The 20806-nt window shown below is 39.0% G+C and overlaps 1 pseudogene; it reads right to left on the reverse strand.

Moving 5' to 3' along the window:
• Positions 1–997: 997 nt before the first annotated feature.
• LOC121169135 lies at positions 998–9857 on the reverse strand (annotated as a pseudogene).
• Between the last annotated feature and the right edge of the window lie 10949 nt (positions 9858–20806).

The raw sequence follows: 20806 nt of genomic DNA on the forward strand, positions 1-20806 counted from the left end.
GTTTTAAATGAAGTGTAAAAAGAGATCAAAAGAAAATCATACCTAAAGAATTAAAGGAAAATATGCAGTTGTGTTCCCTTCAAATGGAGAATATAAGCAGACAATGGAGTGGGTATTACAGTGTTAAGTCACCAATTGGGATATATGCATTGTGTATCAGACTGTCTCTGCTTTAGTCCTATCTAAATTTTAGGTTCAGCTTCTTATTAATGTGCATCCAAATAGACATTAGAAAATGATTCTGGTACTTGGGTTCCTGTAAGCCACATCACAAACCTAGTTGGAATTCATGACTTTCCCTGGACCCAGCCTAGGCATATGAAAACTGGATTAGCAAATGCAAGATTCTCCTCTCTCTGTCTCTCTGTCTCTCTGTCTCTCTCTCTCTCTCTCTCTTGCTTCCTCTTTCCCTTCTTCTCTTCTATCCTTTGCCTCTTTCTTCCCTTCTTCTCTTACTCTATCTTTAAATTTTAAAAAGAAATAATCTTAAAAATAATAGAGACAATTTATTTCTAAGTTTTATTAGAGAAGGAAAATATTTGAGGGGACAGACGAAAGAAAAGAAAAAATTGAAAGCAATAGATAATTTAAATGATATGATATGAGGAACTTAAAGAACGAATCATAATGAATCCATGGGACATCATCAAGTGTACCAATATTTGCATAATAGTTGGTCTATTCAGATACACAGAGACTCTCCATACTGCCTTTCATCATGGTTGCTACAGCTAACTGCATACTTATTTCAAAAGTGCTTTTTCTAATCTCTGACAGCAGGATTTTCAAATAGCTCCACTTGACTTACTTTATTCATATTATTCATCCAGACAATCCCCATCTTTATAATCTTGGTCTTACTTTTTGCATTTATTCTACTTTTGTGTGTGTTTCACAGGGATCTGAGATCTTTTACTTAAAAACCATTACTGAGGATTCAATTTTAGAGGCTTCACGTGCAGCATTCAAGTATATTTTAAGGAGGCTAATCAACTCTTCACAGGTCTGCGGAGTTTTCATTGTCATTTGCAAGAAGGGCTTCTGTGTTTTCATACATCTAGAAACCATTCCGATCTGTTAGAATGGTGGTAACCATGTCTCCTCGATTATTGCTTAAATCCTGAAGAGAGATTTTCAAAGGATCCTTTGGTTTTACCATGTCAAAGATTTCATCTTGGACATGTTGAAATGAGACAGGAGCTTGTCCATGGATTTTCATAAGATCGTATATGGCCCTAAAGAAATGATGAAGGGAAGACATTGAGATAGGCCTTGTTCTGAATCTCTAGCAGTTTGAGACTATACTAGAGAGTTGCAGGCTTCTTTCTGTTTTCTTTTTTTTCCCCATATTGTTTCCTTCATGTTTATCCTTTCTGCTTTCTAATGCTAGAACAAAGTCCAGATAGGTCTTGCAGTCCATTTCTCTACAGTAAGTAAGACATTTCTGGAATACACTAAGAGTCTTCTTAGTGTATTGGTCATGGTTGCTGTTCCAGTGGGACAGTGGAAGAGTTCTTCATTGCTGAGCATGCCACTGTAATCCTTACCAAGATTCAAGCACTTAGGAGAGAAGGAGCAGAAAACCAAATGGGTTCTTAACTCACCTTGGACAATTTTTCATCCCTTTGTTCCAATAAATCATCTAATAAACTGCATGCTGAGGTATCCTTGATTTCAATCATCCATGTTCTTTGAGAACCTAAAAAGAAAAACTTCTTAACTGCTATACATACGTAAAAGGAGTAAAATTATTTTTCCAACACATCTAAATGTGACAGGTAAGTTACAATATGTAGTTTTCTAAATCAGGTTTTCAAAGGCACCTTTCCCAAGTGACATCATAAAAACTGAGTCTTATGCCCAGCATGGTGGCCTAGCAGCTAAAATCCTCACCTTGCATGCCTGGGATCCCATATGGGTGCCTGTTCTAATTCCGGCAGCCCTGCTTCCCATCCAGCTCTCTGCTTGTGGCCTGGGAAAGCAATCGAGAACAGCCCAAGTCCTTGGGACCCTGCACCCTCATGGGAGACCTGGAGGAAGTTCCTGGTTCCTGGCTTCGGATTGGCGCAGCACCGGCCATTGCGCTCACCTGGGAAGTGAACCATCGGATGGAAGATCTTCCTCTCTGTCTCTCCTCCTCTCTGTATCTGACTTTGCAATAAAAATAAAATAAGCCTTTAAGCAACAATAAATAAATAAAAAAAAAAACAAGTCTTATCCTTATTTGATTCAGCCAAACTTTTTGCATGACATAATTTAAAAATGCATGATGGAAATTCTTTCATATGAATCTGTGTGAAGGATTTAATGGCAACCTTTGCTGTTAAAAATTGCTTACACTTTGGTTCAGCTTCACCCAATCATCAAAAAGTGCTCATAATTGATTATTGCTTTGTCTCCGATCATGGGTTTGTCTGGTGTTTGTCTAGCAAAAATCATAAATCTGTAATTCTCTAACAGTTCTCTACCTTTCTTTGCTGGAACTCAGCTATGGATTCCTCCCTTAATTTATAGACTATAGAGTCAAAACTTCAGCTGGTAGCCTGTGTTAAAACCAAGGAATGATCTTATAGAATTTGTATGTGTTTTTTACAGCTCCGTCCCATTCTGAGTAGCATTTGGTAAACAAATTCATTTCTTTATCTTTTGCTTCTTGTTAATTTTTTTTCCTGTTTGGAGTGGCACTTGGGTGTTGTTAACCACAGAAGGACTTCTTTCCAGTTGATAACTGACTCCCGCGAAGCAGCTCCTATGTTTTCTGGCTATTAACCGCTCCACCCTCCAAGGGTTTTAATGTATTATTTTCTACACAAATTCATAAAATGTAGAAGCTCATTACAGATTAAAGTTTTGATGAATTATTGTTCTTACATTTTGTTTAACATGTATGTATAGGTGCTTTCAACCTTCTCTGACAGTTTTGTAACTTCAACAATATGTGACGTTATCCGTCCTTTTCATCTTTCTGAGTCACTTTGTTTAAAACAGGCTCATAGTTTAAATTCACAATTCTCTACAAATATTACACCCTCGGGCCCTGCGCCATGGCTTAGTGGCTAAAGTCCTCTCCTTGAATGCGCCAGGATCCCATAGAGGCAAGGCTACCACGCTGGGTCCAGCAATTTATATTCTTCACTGGCTCTATAATTCATTGATAGCACTTTCCATCTGACATTATATTATATCCATTTATTTAAATTTTCATTGTCATGTCATTCAATTGAATTTAAATCTCCTAAGGGCATTTTCTATGTCATATTCAGTGTTATATTCTAGATGCTTCAAACACTAAATAGATTTAGATGACTGAAGCCTGGTGATGTAAAATGCATGTAACTGCAACATTTCTTGTACATTATTATTGTCCTTAATCCTTTTCTTCCTGCTACTGCTTATTTTATAACTTACTATCTTCTACTATGTGTTCATCCTCTTTCATCATTTGATAGATATAATAAACCTTCTTTGGTCTTCAGTTTCATCCTACATCTTAAAATTCAGGGTCATAGCTTTAAACTCTGTCTAAACACATAACTATTGCATTTCTATCTCTAGCTCCAAATATTCCCCAGTGTATTTAGATTCCTTACTCTGTATTGTTGACTGAGGGCAGGCCATGTGAAGCAGGGCCTTGGTCCTGCTAGTAAAAGTGGAATCTGGGGCTGCTATTGCACGTGGTAGAAGATGGGGAACTCTCCTACTATGCGGCAGTTCTCCCAAGGAAGCATAAGAGCCTGGGCCTGGGGCATGCCAGGCCAGGCAAGGCTGCATCACTCATTAGCATTTATGTGAAACAGATTTGATTACAGGTAGGACTGGGTGAGGCTACAGTACCTATTGGAATGCATGACAGGACAGCGTGTAAGACACCCCAGGCTGGTTTAGCCTGCAACATCCACCAGCAAGGGCAGAGAATGTGGGTAAGCCATGCCAGGTTGGGTTGAAACACCTACCAGCACACACAGATCAGGGTTGGGAATGGGCATGGTAGGGGAACTTTTGGGACTCTCCTTTTAGGCGGCAGCTCCCACTAGTGAGTGTGAGAGATGGGGATGCGAGTGATCTGGGGTAGGCAAGGCTGCAGCACTTGTAGGTATTCATGCGGGTTGAGTCTGGGGACAGAGACCAGACAGCTCCATCACTTTCTGACACTCTCGAGAACTGTGATGGGTGTGGGACGGGCTGGGCTGGCACATGCCAGATCCTATGAGAGTGAGGTCTGGGGGTTAGCTATGCTGAGCTATGCTGTAGCACCAGTGAGAGCTGGAATGGCTCTGAGCCACTTGGACTAGGTCAGTACCTGCTGATGAGTGCCAGCAACAGGGGCTGACTATGTCAGGATGGACTTCACAACCTGCCTGCACGCACAAGATATGGGTCTTTATGGATCTGGCAGGAAAATTTTTAGTATTCGGCAACCAGATGTAAATCCTGCAGGTGAGCATAGAGTCAAGGCTAGGGACGGACAGGGCTGGAAAATGTAAAGCAACTATTGACATTCATGCCAGGCTTGGGGATGGCTTGGGCTGAGCTAAGCCACAGCATTTGTGTTTGTGCAGGAGAATCAGCTGGCATGTGGGCTGGGCCGCATTAGGCTATAACATGTGCAAAACACAGAGTTGGGGATGGATATGTTACAAGTTGTCCCAAGGAGGCAGTGTAACCCTGTGGTGTGATGAAGACTGGGCCTGCTCTGACAAGGGCTGAGGACAGGACAGGTTGTTAGGCCATCACACCAGTTTGAGTGCATGAGAGCCAGAGTGGCTGGGGACTAGCCAAGCTAGGTGTGCTGCACATGCTGGCAAGCGCCAGAACTGAGTGCAAGTCATGTCAGGATGGACCACGGTACCCCCTGGCATTGTAGAAGGTGTCTGTGTCTAAGGATGCACACCGAGTTGGACTTGGCCAGCCAATAGACCTTGGAAAGGTTTGCTCAATCCTGGAGCAATGAAGCCAATGACATCTCAGAGCTATCAAAAACACTCGGAAGTAACACCCTGGGAACATTCTTCCCCACATCGCACAGGGTCTCTAAGGTGTCATCAAATGACTGTCCCCCAACCCTGGGTGCTATGTTAGATTGACAGCGAGGAGTGGATTTTTCCATTCCTTTGGACTAGGGAGGGGAAAAAAAGGACTGAAGCATTTTTCCCACCCACCTTCTTCCATGTCTTGAACCTCCTCTCCCTGATTGAAGGCCCACATGGGCAATCATCTCTCTAAATTATGTAAACAATGTAAAAATAAAATTAAAATTAAAATATTCTTGTACATTGTTTTGTAGTTAATAGAGATCAGGGAAGCCATACAATATTTGTCTTTTGGTTACTTATTTCAGTAAGTATGATGTTTTCAATTGGACTGATTGAGTTAAAAAACAAAATACTAAGTAGTATTCCTTATTTATAAATATAAATTTATGTAAATCCTTACTTATATTTATATAAATTTTCCACATTTATATTTTTTTGTTTTACTGCACTTTAACTATTGCTACAGTAACTCATGCATAGAGAATGTTACCTTATGTGTAGATACAGTATTTTATTTTATCCTCTTTTTTTTTCACTTAGGAAGGTCACCTCCACTCACATATTTTGCAAGGTCTTCAGTGGAAACTGGAATTGAAATTTGTCCATGAACTCGTGAAAGTATCCTCATCTATCTTCATTTACATATTGTTTCTTTGACATTTTGTTGTAAGTTTTTTTCAAAAGATTTATATTTATTGGAAAGCTAGATTTACAGAGAGGAGAAGAGGTAGAGAGAAAGATATTCCATCCAATGATTCAAGAGGCCACCATGGCCTGAGTTGCACTGATCCAAAGCCAGGAGCCTGGAGCTTCTTCCGGGTCTCCCACACGGGTGCAGTGTCCCAAGGCCTTTACCATCCCCGACTGCTTTTCCAGACCACAAGCAGAGAGCTGGATGGGAAGTGGGACTGCTGGCATTAGAGCCAGTGCCCATTTGGGATCCTGGCATGTGCAAGGTGAGGACTTTAGCCACTAGGGCCGTGTGTTATAAATTTTTACTTTTTAAATTATTTTTTCCTCAGATTATTGGAATTGTGATTTGTTTTGACATTTATAGGAAATACAATTTTAATCATGTTTACTTCCCTTATGTACTTTTTTATATTTTTGTGGTTCTTGATTCTGTTTCACCAATATGTTTGTGTAAATGTTGTGCTAAAATACATGGATTTAACTGTTACAGCTTTATAGAGTGTTTTACTATTCGCTAGAAAAAGTTGTTAGTGGGGCAGGTATTGTGCTACAGCAGGTTAGGCCCACACTTGTGGTGCTGGCATGGCATATCAAATCATTTTTTTGCGTCTTGATTTCTTCATCGTCCATTTAGCTCCCTGGTAATGAACCTGAAAAGGTAGTAGATTCCTTTCTACCCTGTGGGAGACCTGGGTGATGTCCCTGGCTGCTGAAGCCTGAAGCCTGGCTTCAGGCTGTTTGAGCTATCTGTTGCAGTCATTTTGAACATGAACCATGGTGGAAGATGTTCCTTGCCCATCCCCATCACTCTTTTAAATCAATAAATAATTGTTTTATAAAAAGCAAACTTGTCCCTCTTTGCATTGTTTTCAAAAGTTTCTTCTTCTAATATATTTTATATTCTAAGTTCCATAATTGACAAAGGAAGATAACTTTCGGCAGTCCCAGCTCCATGTAAGGAGAGATTTACAGGCTTGGATCACAATCTTCTTATAACTGTTGATAGAATTGATTTGATTTCACTAATTGCTAAAGTGCAGAGTCAGCTCTCAGAAGATTGGTCCATATTTGAGTGAAATCCTTCACCACAAGCTGCTGGGCTTTGAAATATTTCGTTGATCAGTTTTTTTTTTCCTTTGTTTTTTTAAGATTTATTTATTTTGTTTGGAAAGACAGATATACAGAGAAGAGAAGAGTCAGAGAGGAAGATCTTCTGTCCGATGGTTCACTCATCAAGTGGCCACAATGGCTGGAGTTGAACCAGTCCAAAGCCAGGAGACTCTTCCAGATCTCCCATGCGGGTGCATGGCCCCAGAGCTTAGGGCTGTCCTTGACTGCTTTCCCAGGCCACAAGCAGGGAGCTGGACGGGAAGCACAGCAGCCGTGATTAGAACTGGCACCCATATGGGAACCTGGCACGTTCAAGCTGAGGACTTTAACTGCTACACTATCACGCCGGGCCCTGTTCCATCAGTTTTTAACACAAGTTATAGTTTCTTGGGAGTGACGTAAGTGGTTCTAATGCTTGAAATTTCTTCTCTTTGGTTTACTCTTGGGTACCATATTCCTTTACACAGTTCAGTGAAACATGGACTGTAGTTGAATGAAACATTAGGAGAAATCTTTAAATCCTCTACAATGACTTGACTGTTAGGGGCTAGCCTATAAGGTTTGGTGTCTGTATACAAGCATTACATAGTTCACACATTTTGACAGGTAGTGGCTTGGAGGAGGATGTGTCCTGCATTTGAATCATTGTATCTTGGACAGTCTTTCTGAACTTCCCAAGTTTGAACCTTTGTGAATTTTAACATTAATTATCCAAACCACATTTTCTTGCACATCTTTAAGTTTAAAAGCAATTGGGTAAATATTTTTGAGTATTTTTGCCAGTATTCAATGTATTTCTTTATTATTTGTCAATATATGTCATTCAAAGACACTCGGATTACATGAATAAAATTTTCTTGAAATTTTCTGGGTAGAGATATTACAGTAGGACAGTCTTCAATTTTCCTTTGTTTAATGACATACTGCAAAATGTTGGAACAAAAGTATAGGAGGCATCTCATCTTTTAAGTTCTTTTAAGTATTCACAACTCTTTTCATATCTGATCCAGGATTCACTGATTTGTACACCTTGCAAACAGCATCTGACCACAGCAAAGCCTGCAGGGATATGATCCTGAGTGTCTTTTGTGCTTAACCAGTAACCAGGCAACCAACCTGGAATGTCTGAGTCTTCCTTGCACACCCACAGTGAGAGAACAATGTCTCTAAAACATCACTGACCATTCAGCAACTGGCTTATTAAAACAAAGAGAGACCAATGGAAAACAGAGATAAGCCTATTACAATATCACTCATTTAATGTTTCTCAAAATGTGGCCCTAGAATTTAAAACTGTTCCATGTGACCTCAAGGTTGTGTCTTTGTCCTCATAAGACATTTATCCAAAATCTAATTTAAAAATTATCTCCTAGTTGAGATGTTTCTTCTGAGCTCAACTTCAATTTCACACAGCCACCTCAAATTTGTAGCAACCTGCTTCTTTGTCCTGTATCTCTGAATATGAAATTTTCAGGTGTTTAGTTGCTCCTGTCTGAAAACCATGACATTACATTTATCTAACGTTTATGTTTTGCTTCCACAAACACTGCTCCCACCAATCAGTTTAACCCAAAGTATAAATCAAAATATATTCATTCCAATCTACCCTCAACAGCAGTAGAAAGTACCACTATCATTTCCTTTTTATCTTTTTAGTTATTTTCCCTTATTCTCCTAGCGCAGAGTTTGCTGGGGAAGGAGCAAATAAAATAGCTCCCAGGGTTGGGAGACAGTCATTTGATAATGCCTTAGAGATCCTGTGCGATGTGGGGAAGAATGTTCCCAGGGTGTTACTTCCGAGTGTTTTTGATAGCTCTGAGATGTCATTGGCTTCATTGCTCCAGGATTGAGCAAACCTTTCCAAGGTCTATTGGCTGGCCAAGTCCAACTCGGTGTGCATCCTTAGACACAGACACCTTTTACAAAGCTTGCCAAGAGCGTTGTCCAAACAGTTCTGCTTTCCATCCTCTATCGAGACACCCAACGTCTCTGCTGGCCTAGATGAGCTAGCTGTCATGTCCCCCTTGTGCATCTGGACATGTTGTCCACTACAGAGGTATGAGCAACTGAGGAAGCCCAGTCTCGACACGTGCACTCCAAGTTCAGACCACATCTCTTGCGATTTTCCCCTGTGGTCTGGATTTCAGTCCAGCGATCTAGTTGGGGAATACCCTCACCTGGTGTGGCCTCAGGCTGGACTGTTGTGTGCACCAGCTAGTGCAGGGTCAGGTGCAGTCTGTCACTTGTACCAGCCAATACACACACTGGTGGCAACACACAGAACTGATATGGTCAGTTCTGTCCCCTGCATGATAGTAGTAACTATTTTAGAAGTTAACAGCTGATGACAAAGGCACTTCTTTGTAGTGAATGATTTTAATGTGATTCTTGTTTCATAATTCTTGTTTCTAGCTTCTGTTAAAAATTCTTAAAACTGAAATTGCAATGATCAAATGACATCTCATACCAGTTAAATCATAATGTCTTAACACATATTTTTAAAAATCTCCAAGGAGTTTTAATATGCAACTTGTACTGAAAGATACTGATGGAGAGATAAAATTGAGTCTTTTACAGGAATAAAGGAGAAAGTTTTGCCACTTTTTTTTTGTGATAACAGGGTTTTCAAACAGACTTGAGGGCAAGTTAAACACACTCTAAAATGGCTTCGCAGGTAGGTATTTTGTGCTCTCCAAAAACTGCCTAGGATGCTCTTCTGCTTGCTCCTAATGAAACAGTTTTTTCCTATGCATTTTAGGAATATTGTACTGGGTAACATAACATTATCAAATCATAGTTTTTCAGTATAAATCAATGAAGCCCTTTGAGTACTCACTCCACCAGACTATTACTAGAATCCAATTCACTAGACATGCCAAATACCATAGCTAATTTATTCCCCCATATAATTTGAAGAACAATGATAACAGAAATATCATGACATTTTGGTGTAGGGTTGACCATCATGATATCAGTAGTACTGCTGAAGTCGAAGTTCTGCTTGTTTTGGATAAGTGCCATGATTGCTAAAACAGCACTGGATTTGAAAATTGGCAGTTGATTTCTCTGTCAGTTACATTCTCAGTTTATTTTATGTGAAAATTTTTTTAAAAAGTCTATTTTAGTTGATTAGCTATTTTAGAAAAACAGGAAAATTTAGATTAGCACCTTAGATAACTAAAATGTATCACAACAAAGGAAGTATTTTGTTCTTTACCTGTTTTTGCTCGTGCAGCTGTTTTAATGTAAAATCATGGATGTAGAGAATACAATGGTGGCTATAAAAGGCTGGAAGGGAGAAGAACACAAATATCAGTGCTCATGAAGTACGATTTTTCAAAATAACATTACTATCTTTGTGTTGAATATGTTTAACTGAACTTAAATTCATTTAAAAATGAGAATCTTGAAAGTTGTCTTGTACTGGATGTTAATGTCAGAATATTATGTTCCTATTTTTCAACATCTAAGTGGTCACATTAAAAACAGAAATCATTTGATAGTAATTATAGTCCCTAGGCTATAGTTGTTGAAAAATGCTATATAGATTTATCTAGGCAATTACATTTACAGCAAGAACAGTGGGAACCAGACTGCACTTTCAGGTGTTGGTAACTGTAGTCACCCAAAAATCTTTAGTTGCTATGAGAAGCCCATCAAAACCATGGGAAAAACGTTTATTTATTGATGCTTACTATGCAGGCATGTTGCCTGTATTTTTGTATAATCAAACTTGTTCTATAATAAGAAACAGGTTTGTCTCTATTGTATAGATGAAAGTATTAACAAGTATGGAAGATATTTTCTTGTGTGAAGTATCCAGGATATACTATACACGCACCTACCTCTTTTTTCCCAAGTAAACACCTCCATTTCCACCTGTTATATCCAGCATTTATCTCTGATATATAGAATAAAATACATAAAATATGTTTAAAATTGTCTCACTTAACAAACCAACATTCTACAGACCAGAATAAGATGCTACAAGACAATCTCTCTCTCCACCCCACTCTCATTTTTCCCTTTTCATATGTCAGTTCTGTGTTAAGGAGTAAGAATCAATAACAGGAAAAATAACAGGAGGCACTATCAACAACAGAGGTGAAGGTGAAGACCTCAGTAAAAACCACCCAAACCTCAAAAGCTCAAAGTGTTCTTTGAGCTGTCTCTGGCAATGGTCAACCTATGAGGTGTGTGTGTGGCAGGAGGGGTGAGAATTCTGAGCATAAATACCCCTGGTGAGTGTCACTAGCTTGCCGTTATCTTAAGTCAAGGCGTTCTATTAGAATCTGACATCACAATGAGAATCTTGGAGGGAAGGATAAATGAATCAGTAGCTTGGCTATTGTTTTTATTTTCCCATGCTAAAGGGAAACTGAAAGTCTTATTTTCGCTTGTGATATACCTACATATCTGTAAACTAGATAATTTAATCTCCAATCTCTTTGTTTGGAGATCAAAATTTCTGTGTATCTGGAAAGAGCTCTGTGGGACCCTCAAGTCCTGGGTCCAACGCTACTAACATCAATTATACCTGTTTCTTACCTTGGAGTTACTCTCAGCATTTTCATATGGCTGAACGCTTTGCACTACAGTGTACCTCTAATGCTTGCCAGTTTCTTCACAAAATAAATGGGTCACTGCAATGCACAAGCCATGAAATGAGTTGTATTTTGGTGGTTTGTCCTATGACTGGATCACTTGGTGAATAAGAATAGACTCAGGTTTTCAGTTAGCAGGTAAGGAAAGGGTGGTGATATGAAATGTGAACTAGATTGTTGATTAGGAAGCAGTTACAAGGCTTCTCTGTATTGTAAGCTGTAAAATTTGCTAGGATTAACCTATTTATATAATTAAGATACTAATTTATACTCCAACTCACTGCGTTATTTTGTTCTCCTTTCCACGTTTGTAACTTTGCATTTTCTTCTTTCTTTCTTTTTTTTTACAGGTGAAAGAAAATATTGTTTGAAATCAATGATAAAGCGCCAAAGACGTTGAAATGGTTTTGCCAGCTTTCACAGGCAGCTTAATGAGTTGAAGCGCAGAGGGCAACTACAGCAGGTGATTTCTCAGCGGTTAGGAAGAATTTAGAAATTTGGAGAGTCCTGTGTCTGTGGTGAGGATGTCTCTCTCTAATACTGTTATAGAAGATGTCAAACTCTTAAAAAGCCCACTTTTTGTATCCTTAAAATATCTGGCCACTGAGTACTCAGTACCACAATCCTGAAATGGAAGTATCAGACACTCTAAATCTGATAAAAACATGAGAATAAGACAATGACGGCAGACAATGTGTCCACTTCTCCGATGTATCAACTCTCTATAAGAATATGAACATTTAAATTTTCCTGCAGGAAAGGAGAAATGGAAATAGCAATGGTAACTGAGATTGGATTCACTATGAAACCAGGATTTTTATTTATGTAAAACGTAAGAAAATCTGAGCAGTATTGCACATTATTGGAAGTGTATATATCTCTTATGACTAAATTATATTAATGCTACAAAATAATGAATATGAGGTTACCTCAAAAAGTTTATGAAAAAAGTAAAGTTAAAAGTTTATTCTAGTGCAAAATAATTAGAAACTGTGTAGTGTTTGCAGAGAATAGTTTTCCTTGAACTTATTAAAGACTTTTCATATATACTATTTCAAAAATTTGCACTAAAATGAACTTACATTTTAATTCTTCTTTCTCCTGTCCACAAACTTTTTGAAGTACCCAAATCCCAGATCCTGTTCTCCCATCTGTACTGACAATCAACAGGAAATAGTGAGAATAAAGCATAAATTCCATCCACCAGATCGCTGCTACACAATCCAAAATAAACAATGGACCACACACTATTAAAATTCTCTATGAAATCTCCCAGACATGAAAGAGTTGAGAAGATGGTAATAAAAGTATTTCTAATATGTTAGAAAAAAAAAAAAAACCATGCCTTCCCTTCTACCTATAACAAAAAAGTGTCAAAAAAAAAAAAAAGAAGAAGAAAAAACATCGAAGCATCTGTGCAGTCCAGCTGGAGCCGGGAACTGTTTTCACCATAATATCTTGGGTGAAGTTTGAGAAGGCCAGATGCAGATCAAGAGAGAAAAACAGAAAGATTATCACAGTGTTAATATTCCCTGTTGCCTTGAGAGAACACAGCAAATCACATCTGATCACTCAGAGGAAGAACCAAAGTCAGTCCAGTCTCTGTCAAGGACAAAGCTGAGTTGAGACAGGATTTTAGAGATCGCGTTTCAGTTGATCCCTTAATGTCGTGACCACACTCTATTTTTCTGTGTGATTGATCAATTAGATCAATTAGATTGATCACTTAGAATATTTGAGTGACCTTAGTAATACAGGATTATTTTGGATAGAAGGACATAAATTATTTTAAAGGAAATAGAAAACATTTTATTATCACAGCATCAAGGCAGAACACAGAAGTAAAAGAAATCCTATAGGCTAGTCAATACTGTTTTCCATTTCTATGGTATTATATACATATTAGTGTCATATCATTCAGTGTTCTTTTTAATTGTGTTTATTTATTTTTTCTGTGTTATTTTTAATTTTACAGTAGAATTCCATAGGATGGCATACAGTGTTAATTTTATTATATCTAAATGTATCCATTACTTCCTCAGTGAGGTTTCAGTCTGCACTGTTTGTAAAGAGAATCACAAAGTACTAATTTCAATTTCCTGGAGGGAATTAAGTGTAAAGTCCAAATTATTTATATACACTGCTTACAACAAGTTCAAGGGATGAAAGGTTAGGTTTAAAAGGGTACCCTATTCGACAGACAGTTTCCTGGTTCATGAGATAATACATGATATGGTTTCAAGAGAGCTTTTACTCTTGATATGTTGTCCTTCCCTTGTAAGATGGGATAACATGAAAAATGTATAAATATAAGGGATGATATTATTAAATCATCATATACAGTGAATGTTCATGTGCATGGAAGCAAGTCATATTCTACTTTTAATATAGAAAAGAGAAATGGAAAGGTGTTTTTCAAGTCAGTATGTGAGTCAGTCAAACAGCCCTGAACTAAAAAAAATCAATACCTAGGGCAAAACAAAAACCCATTCAGAAGTTCATTTAGGAAACTGTAATATGAAAAAGAGTTAATTATGAATACCATATCTTTCAATTAAACCAACTATTTGGGACATTTGGAGGACATTGAAGTTCTATTGAGTATCTTTATTAAGAGCCTAGTTCTGTGACTCTTATCAGTAATATATGTAATTCAATAACAATAAATAATACAGTGGTCAGTCCTACTGTTTTGGCTGTGGTATACGGATAGATTAATGCATATTTTGAGTGTTTAAAATGTTAGAGGTTGTTAGATCTTTTTTTAATTCGAAGGATAAAACTCTTAAGCAATGGTCCAACAGCTTGCAAATACATTGAACACAGAGATTTCTTAGAGTATCCAGTGCTGTGATAAATATCTTCTGCTGAACTCTGGGTCTTGTGTTTAGAGAAAAAGTGATAAGTAATGGAAAGTAGAAACAACTGGCTGAGCTACATCATTTATTACTTGTTTATTATGGCAGAAATGTCATTCATGCAGTCTATAAATTGCCATTTCTTATTTACTTAGTTAATATTAAAGATTTCTCAGTGAGTCAAAAGTGATCTTCTCTATCATGATGTCTGACAAGGACTGAAGAGAGCAGACCTCACCTGTTCTTGAGAATGGGACATGCTAGACAATACAGATTTGGCTCCATTTACATTACAGTGGTATGCATATCAACACTAAGATTGTGGAGTGCTGCTTCCATGACTCAAAATACCTGGGCAGCTGAGAACAGAGGATCACTGACCCAGGGCCACTGAGAAACTATATTTGCAGGGGAGCTCAAAATATAGCCATGAATTATGTTTTAGTGCTGCATTGCAGCACAGGACCAACTGTAGCAGCTTCTTGTATCAGAAATCCTCTGGAACCCTGCAGCCACAATAGTTGGCACAGGTACTCTAGGAGGCATGAGAAGAGTAAGTTATCCAAGGCTCTGCAATTAAGGAGTCACTGAGTTATATAAGCATCAAGGAAATTAAGCAAAAATTGAAAATAAGATTTTGTTTGTTTGTTTGTTGCCAGTAGAATTCAAAGCAAACTTGGATGGGATTTTTTATGTCCTGAATGAATGTGTCAAAATAATTTTGTAGAAAAAATGTCATACATGTGTTCATGGAGAAAGGTGGATTCAGTTAAGATTTGTGTGTAAAGAGTGTGCAATTGCAAAACTGTGAAGTGTCCAATAAGGTTAGCCTATGGAAGGTATATGGTGTTCCTTTGAAAGTAAAGGCAAACTACAGATCAGAGACTTCAAACTAAGCACCTGTCAGAATACATTAGGTTATTTTTCTGCTCACCTGTGCCTCCACCAACATCACACTGGTTTCTATGCTATAGTTTTATTTTTTCAAAGTAATGTAATATGAATAAAGAGAGTTGATGTGGTTCACAAACACAATTTTAAAAATATAGTAATGCTCCCTTTCACCTCCCAACACCTCTTACCCTCACACCTTCTTACCTTTCCTCTTCTTGCACCCTTCTTTCCTTCTTTCTCTTCTTCCTTCCTTCTGCCTCTCTTCCTCCCTTCTTCCTTCCTTCCATTTTTCTTTTACAAATGATATTTTTAGTTAATGCTACAGTCAGGAGCGTAATGATTAGCAAAATAAAGAGATCTCCAAGTAAAAAGTAAGATGACCATAGTTCCATTGTAATATAGGCAAGGGCTATAAACAAAAATCAAACGGAAAGACAACAATTTCACCAATATTGTAGACTTTAACACAATAGTAGCATAACATTCTTAACTACTCGTTTGACAAACATATAAAACAAAGTTTGACAAAAATATATTTGCAGCTACAGTAACACACAGGTATTTGTTTCTTATTTCTTGTTTTTATTTTTTCTTTGATTTTGGTTCCCACATGTAAGGGAGAACATGCAATATTTGTCTCTCTGTGTCAGCTTATTTAACTCAGCATGATGCTGTGCTCTAATGAGTTCATTTTGATGCAAATGGTAGAATTGTGTTATTTTTAACTAACTGATTAATATTCTATGTGTATATACATTATGTTTTCATTTTTAAAAGTTCATTAATTTTACTTAAAAGTCGGAGTTACAGAGAGACAGAGAGAAAGAAATATATTTCATCCACTGATTTACTCTCCAAATGATTGCAAAAGCCAGAGCTAAGCCAATCCAAAGCCAAGAGACTGTAGCCTCTTAAGGGTTTCCCATACAATGCAGAGGCCCAAAGACTTGGGCCATCTTCCACTGGTTTTCCAGACAATTAGCAGCAACCTGAATTGGAAGTGGAATAGCTGGGACACAAACCAATGCCCTATTTCTAGTTTTTCAGATGAATCGCAGAATGAATTTTGAAAGAAATCACCATACTGTGCTCCACAGTGCCTGCATTAAATTGCACTGCATTCCCACAATCAATGTGTAAGTGTTCCCCCTTTCTCCACATGCTCATCAGCACTGGTTTCTCTGTGTTTTGTATAATAACCTAATGATATAGGTGAGATGATATTTTGTTGTGGTTTTGATTCGCATTTCCTTGATGACTAGTGATGTGGAGTATTTTTTTTTCAAATACTTATTATCCAGGTAGGGTTTATTTATTTATTTATCTATTCCCCCCTCCTCCCCCCCAATATAGGTTTAAAAGCATAGGGGGCCCGGCGTGGTGGCGCAAGTGGTTAAAGGTCCTCGCCCTGCACGCCCGGGATCCCATATGGGCGCCGGTTCTAATCCCGGCAGCCCCGCTTCCCTTCCAGCTCCCTGCCTGTGGCCTGGGAAAGCAGTCGAGGACGGCCCAAAGCTTTGGGACCCTGCACCCGCGTGGGAGACCCGGAAGAGGCTCCTGGCTTCGGATCGGCATAGTATCGGCCCGTTGCGCTCACTTGGGGAGTGAATCATCGGACGGAAGATCTTCCTCTCTGTCTCTCCTCTCTGTATATCCGCCTTTCCAATGAAAAAATAATAAAAATAAAATCTAAAAAAAAAATAAAAGCATAGGGGGATCATTTAGGTCTTTTTTAAAAAGATGTATTTATTTTTATTGCAAAGTCAGATACACAGAGAGGAGAAAAGATGGAGGAAGATCTTCCATCTGATGACTCACTCCCCAAGTGACCGCAACAGCTAGAGCTGCACTGATCTGAAGCCAGGAAGGAGCTTCTTCTGGCTCTTCCAGACGGGTGCAGGAACCCAAGGCTTTGGTCAGTCCTTCACTGCTTTCCCAGGACACAAGCAGTCTTCTGCATGGGAAGCTTGACCACCAGGATTAGAACCAGCACCCATATGGGATCCCAGAACGTGTAAGGCAAGGACTTCAGCTTCTAAGCCACTGTGCCAGGCCCAGAGTATGTTTTTTTTTTTTTTAAGTACTAAAAACAGGTAGTGTCTGTTCTCTTTGTTCTCTTATCCAATTTTCAAGAATCTTATCATATGTCTTGATTTACAAATTTTAGAATCAATTTGTTGATATGTATCACAAAACCTGATGTGATCTTGATAAAAATGGATCCATAGATCTATTTGTAGAGAAATTGAATTTTAAAGACACTGTATCTTGCATAGTATCTTGATACTATGCCTTTTGATTTGGTTTTAGGTATCTATTTTTTAAAGAGTTATTTATTTGAAAGAGTTGCAGAGAGGAAAAGGCAAAGAGAGAGCTGGGGAGATGGAAAGAAGAGGAAAGAGAGGGAGAGAGAGATGGAAGGAGAGAACGAGAAAAGGAAGGAGGGAGAATAAGAGAGAAAGGAACAGAGAGACTGAAGGAAGGTAGCACACAGGGATGAGATGGGAGAAAGTGTTATACATGACTGAGACAGTAATTTGACTCAGGTGTTAGAAGAGAAGTGGGGGATGTTATGGGGTGCAGCCAGTGATAGCCAGCACCCATTGACAGTGGGCAAATGAAATGTGGCTGTGTCCCCTACCCTCTGTCCTGAAGGTGGGTCCTAACAGCAATAGAATGTTAATTCCACCCTCAAGCACTCCCCCCCACCACCACTTAGATATTTGCTCCTGCCCACCTGTGACTCACCTATCATCTGAGAGGGGACACTATTGCATTGTTGTGTAACCATTCCCCTCTCAAGCCCCTTTAAAAGGCCCATGAAGCAGGGGCTTGCTTTCTTTCCAGTCAGGTGCTTCCATTACTCTGGCACCTCAACTCTTGGCTGACCCAGAACAGGTAATCCCCTGAGCATGGTTCCTGTGTACTGCTTAGATGGGAAAAATGGATATAGCAATGTTATTTCTGATTTATGTGCTGTCACGAGTTCCAGGAGAGGTGAAGCCTGGCAGTAGTGGAATGTGGGCAGAGAAACCAGGGAAAGGTGAATGTCTGCTGCTTTGTAGGTGTGTCCAGGTTATTTGTTGCATGTCTGTTAGGATAACTTATACTGTTGGGGAAGCTGGGACATAGGTCTTCAGCTTAATGGATGGACTTAAAGGTAATGACCATTTGCTCTTCTTGGGGTTATGTTTGGTTGGATTGTGATTGGTACTTATAATTTGTTGTTTCTAGTGTGCTCTATTATTACCAAACTTGGTTAATAAAGACTCCTTAATAATAAACCTTAAATATGTCCAGTGTGATCTTGCTCACAACCCATAACACAGAGAGAGGGGAAGAGGGAGAGAGAGAGAGAAAGAAAGAAAAAGCATGTGCTTCAACCTGCTGATTTACTCCCCAAATGGTCACAAGGGTCTCCCCATGGATGGAAAGAGTCTAATTGAATGACCCATCATCCCTGATTCCCAGAGTCTGCATCGGCAGGAAACCAAAATCAGAAGCCAGAGTTAAGGTATGGAACTCAGACACGACAGTTCAACACACAAGGCTGTACTTTGCCAGACCCTTCCATTTCTGTAATATAAATATTAGTTATAAAACTTGTAGTTCAAAGAACCAGGTTCAAATCATTGCAACTGACCTGGCCTCCATAGCCAATTGATCCAGGTAAAATATTCATGACAAGAAAGTGGCTATATCAGTTGAATTTGTAGCCTCCAAAATAACTGCACTTTGGTCATTGATGTTTTCGTTAGCTTTCGGTAGGGAGGGTTTTGTTCATTTGAGAGCTTTTAGTTGCTACTACTATGGATAGGTATTGGAATCATAAGAAAATCCAGGTAAACTAGTTGATTAGTAGTGTTAACGAAGTTTGCTGCTATGCCTTCTTATCTATGCCTGCATAGCAACCAGCTAGGTCCTAGCAAAAGATATATATTCTGCTGGGTACCTCCTTGACTCTAATGGCCACTATAGTGTTAGCCAGCATAGAAAAAGCCAGGCTTTGTGGACAACTGTTGTTGCTATGTTATGGGCACTTTGTTGCTCCTGTTGCTTAGGTAAAGACCTCAGAGCTCTGCAAGTGTTCTCTCAGTTCCTGGCCCCATGTACCTCAAAGTCCTCAACTAGAGAACATGGGTCCAACATCTGGCAAAGTTGGCAAGATTTAAGTGCTAAGTGTCAGTGTCCCCAATACCTCACCAGAGGACATGTGGCCTCAGATCAACCATGATACTCCCCAGCAGAGATCCTAATGCCTTGGGCTCCCTGAAGAGTGAAATCAGGTATGCTGGGGTCCATGCAGTGGATGTGGGGGACACGAAGGTGTGAAGAATATTGTTCCATTGCAGGCAGGGGTGCAAGGAATTTTCTACTGCATGGCAGGACCCTGCAGATGTCTCTATAGCCACCTGAATGCAGCTCCACCCTCGTCTGCATGGACACAGGACCTCCCTGAGTGAGAATTCTGTAATCCATTCAGGCATTGTTTGCTGCTGTGGAGTTGGCTTCTTACTATCAATGTGAGCTTGGAGGTTAATGTCAATAGTAATGTCTTGCAAAAGGGCCTTTTATTATGCATGCTATCTTGGCTGTCCCCATGGACCTTATACTAATCAAGGGATCTGTGTTGAGGGTTTCATTCTTTCCTTGATCTTTAGGGTCTCCTTTTCTTTGTGACACATGTCTTCCCTTAACTGAATCAAGATTGGGTTGTAGAATAATTATAGTAGGAAGGAGGAGTGAACAGTCAGAACTTATACTGAGCAGTTGTGTACCCTCTGTGCTGTAAAAATTGGCCAGAATGACTCTAGTGAAAGAAATTTATATGCTGATATTATTAAGCATACCATACAGAGGAAGGACATTAAAGTTATCAAGAAGCAACTATTAGAAATTTCATAATTTGTACAAAAATTTAGCCCGTGGTTTTCTTGAGCATGTCACTTTAGACTTACACACATGGAAATAACATGAAAAGGTGGTATCAGAGTAATGGATGAATGGGCATTCCATCTTCTGCATATGCCATTTGGAGTGTTTTAGGGCAAACACTAGATTTGGGACCTGAGCCTTATCCCTCATGTTCAGTTCTACCAAAAGAACACACTCCCTTGATTGATCACAAAAAGGGAGGGTCAGGCTCCACTTACAGCTCTATGGAAAGTGTCCATCCTGAAAATAATGTAAGCTATTGCAAAAAATGACCAGGGAGGTTTAACAGATGAGGAAGAAGATCTTTTAAAACTGGAAATATTTATATCAGGTGTTAGGGATTGTGAAAAATGGCAGACAGTTGAATTACATGATAGGTGGTCTCCTGCTATTGATGATAAGCCTCCAAGGTATTCTAGTAAGCCATATAAGCCCTTTCCAGCTAGATCAGATCCAGCAAAGATTGGATTTAGAGGGGCAATGCAGCAAGCACATAAGGAAGGTGCTTTTTTTTCTGTCTTCCTGTTGTCTAGGAATGAGATGAACCTGAATGGGAACCATTGCCTTATAAGTTTATTAAAGAACTAAAGCATGCTGTCTTTTATTATAGGCCAAGCTCCCCGTACACTATGACAATGGTGGAGGAACTAGCAGTAAAGTGGTTGACTCCATATGATTG

Source organism: Ochotona curzoniae, unplaced genomic scaffold (genome assembly GCF_017591425.1).
Source record: "Ochotona curzoniae isolate NIBS_2020 unplaced genomic scaffold, NIBS_Ocur_1.0 scaffold_1852, whole genome shotgun sequence".
In the NCBI taxonomy this organism is placed as follows: Eukaryota; Metazoa; Chordata; class Mammalia; order Lagomorpha; family Ochotonidae; genus Ochotona; species Ochotona curzoniae.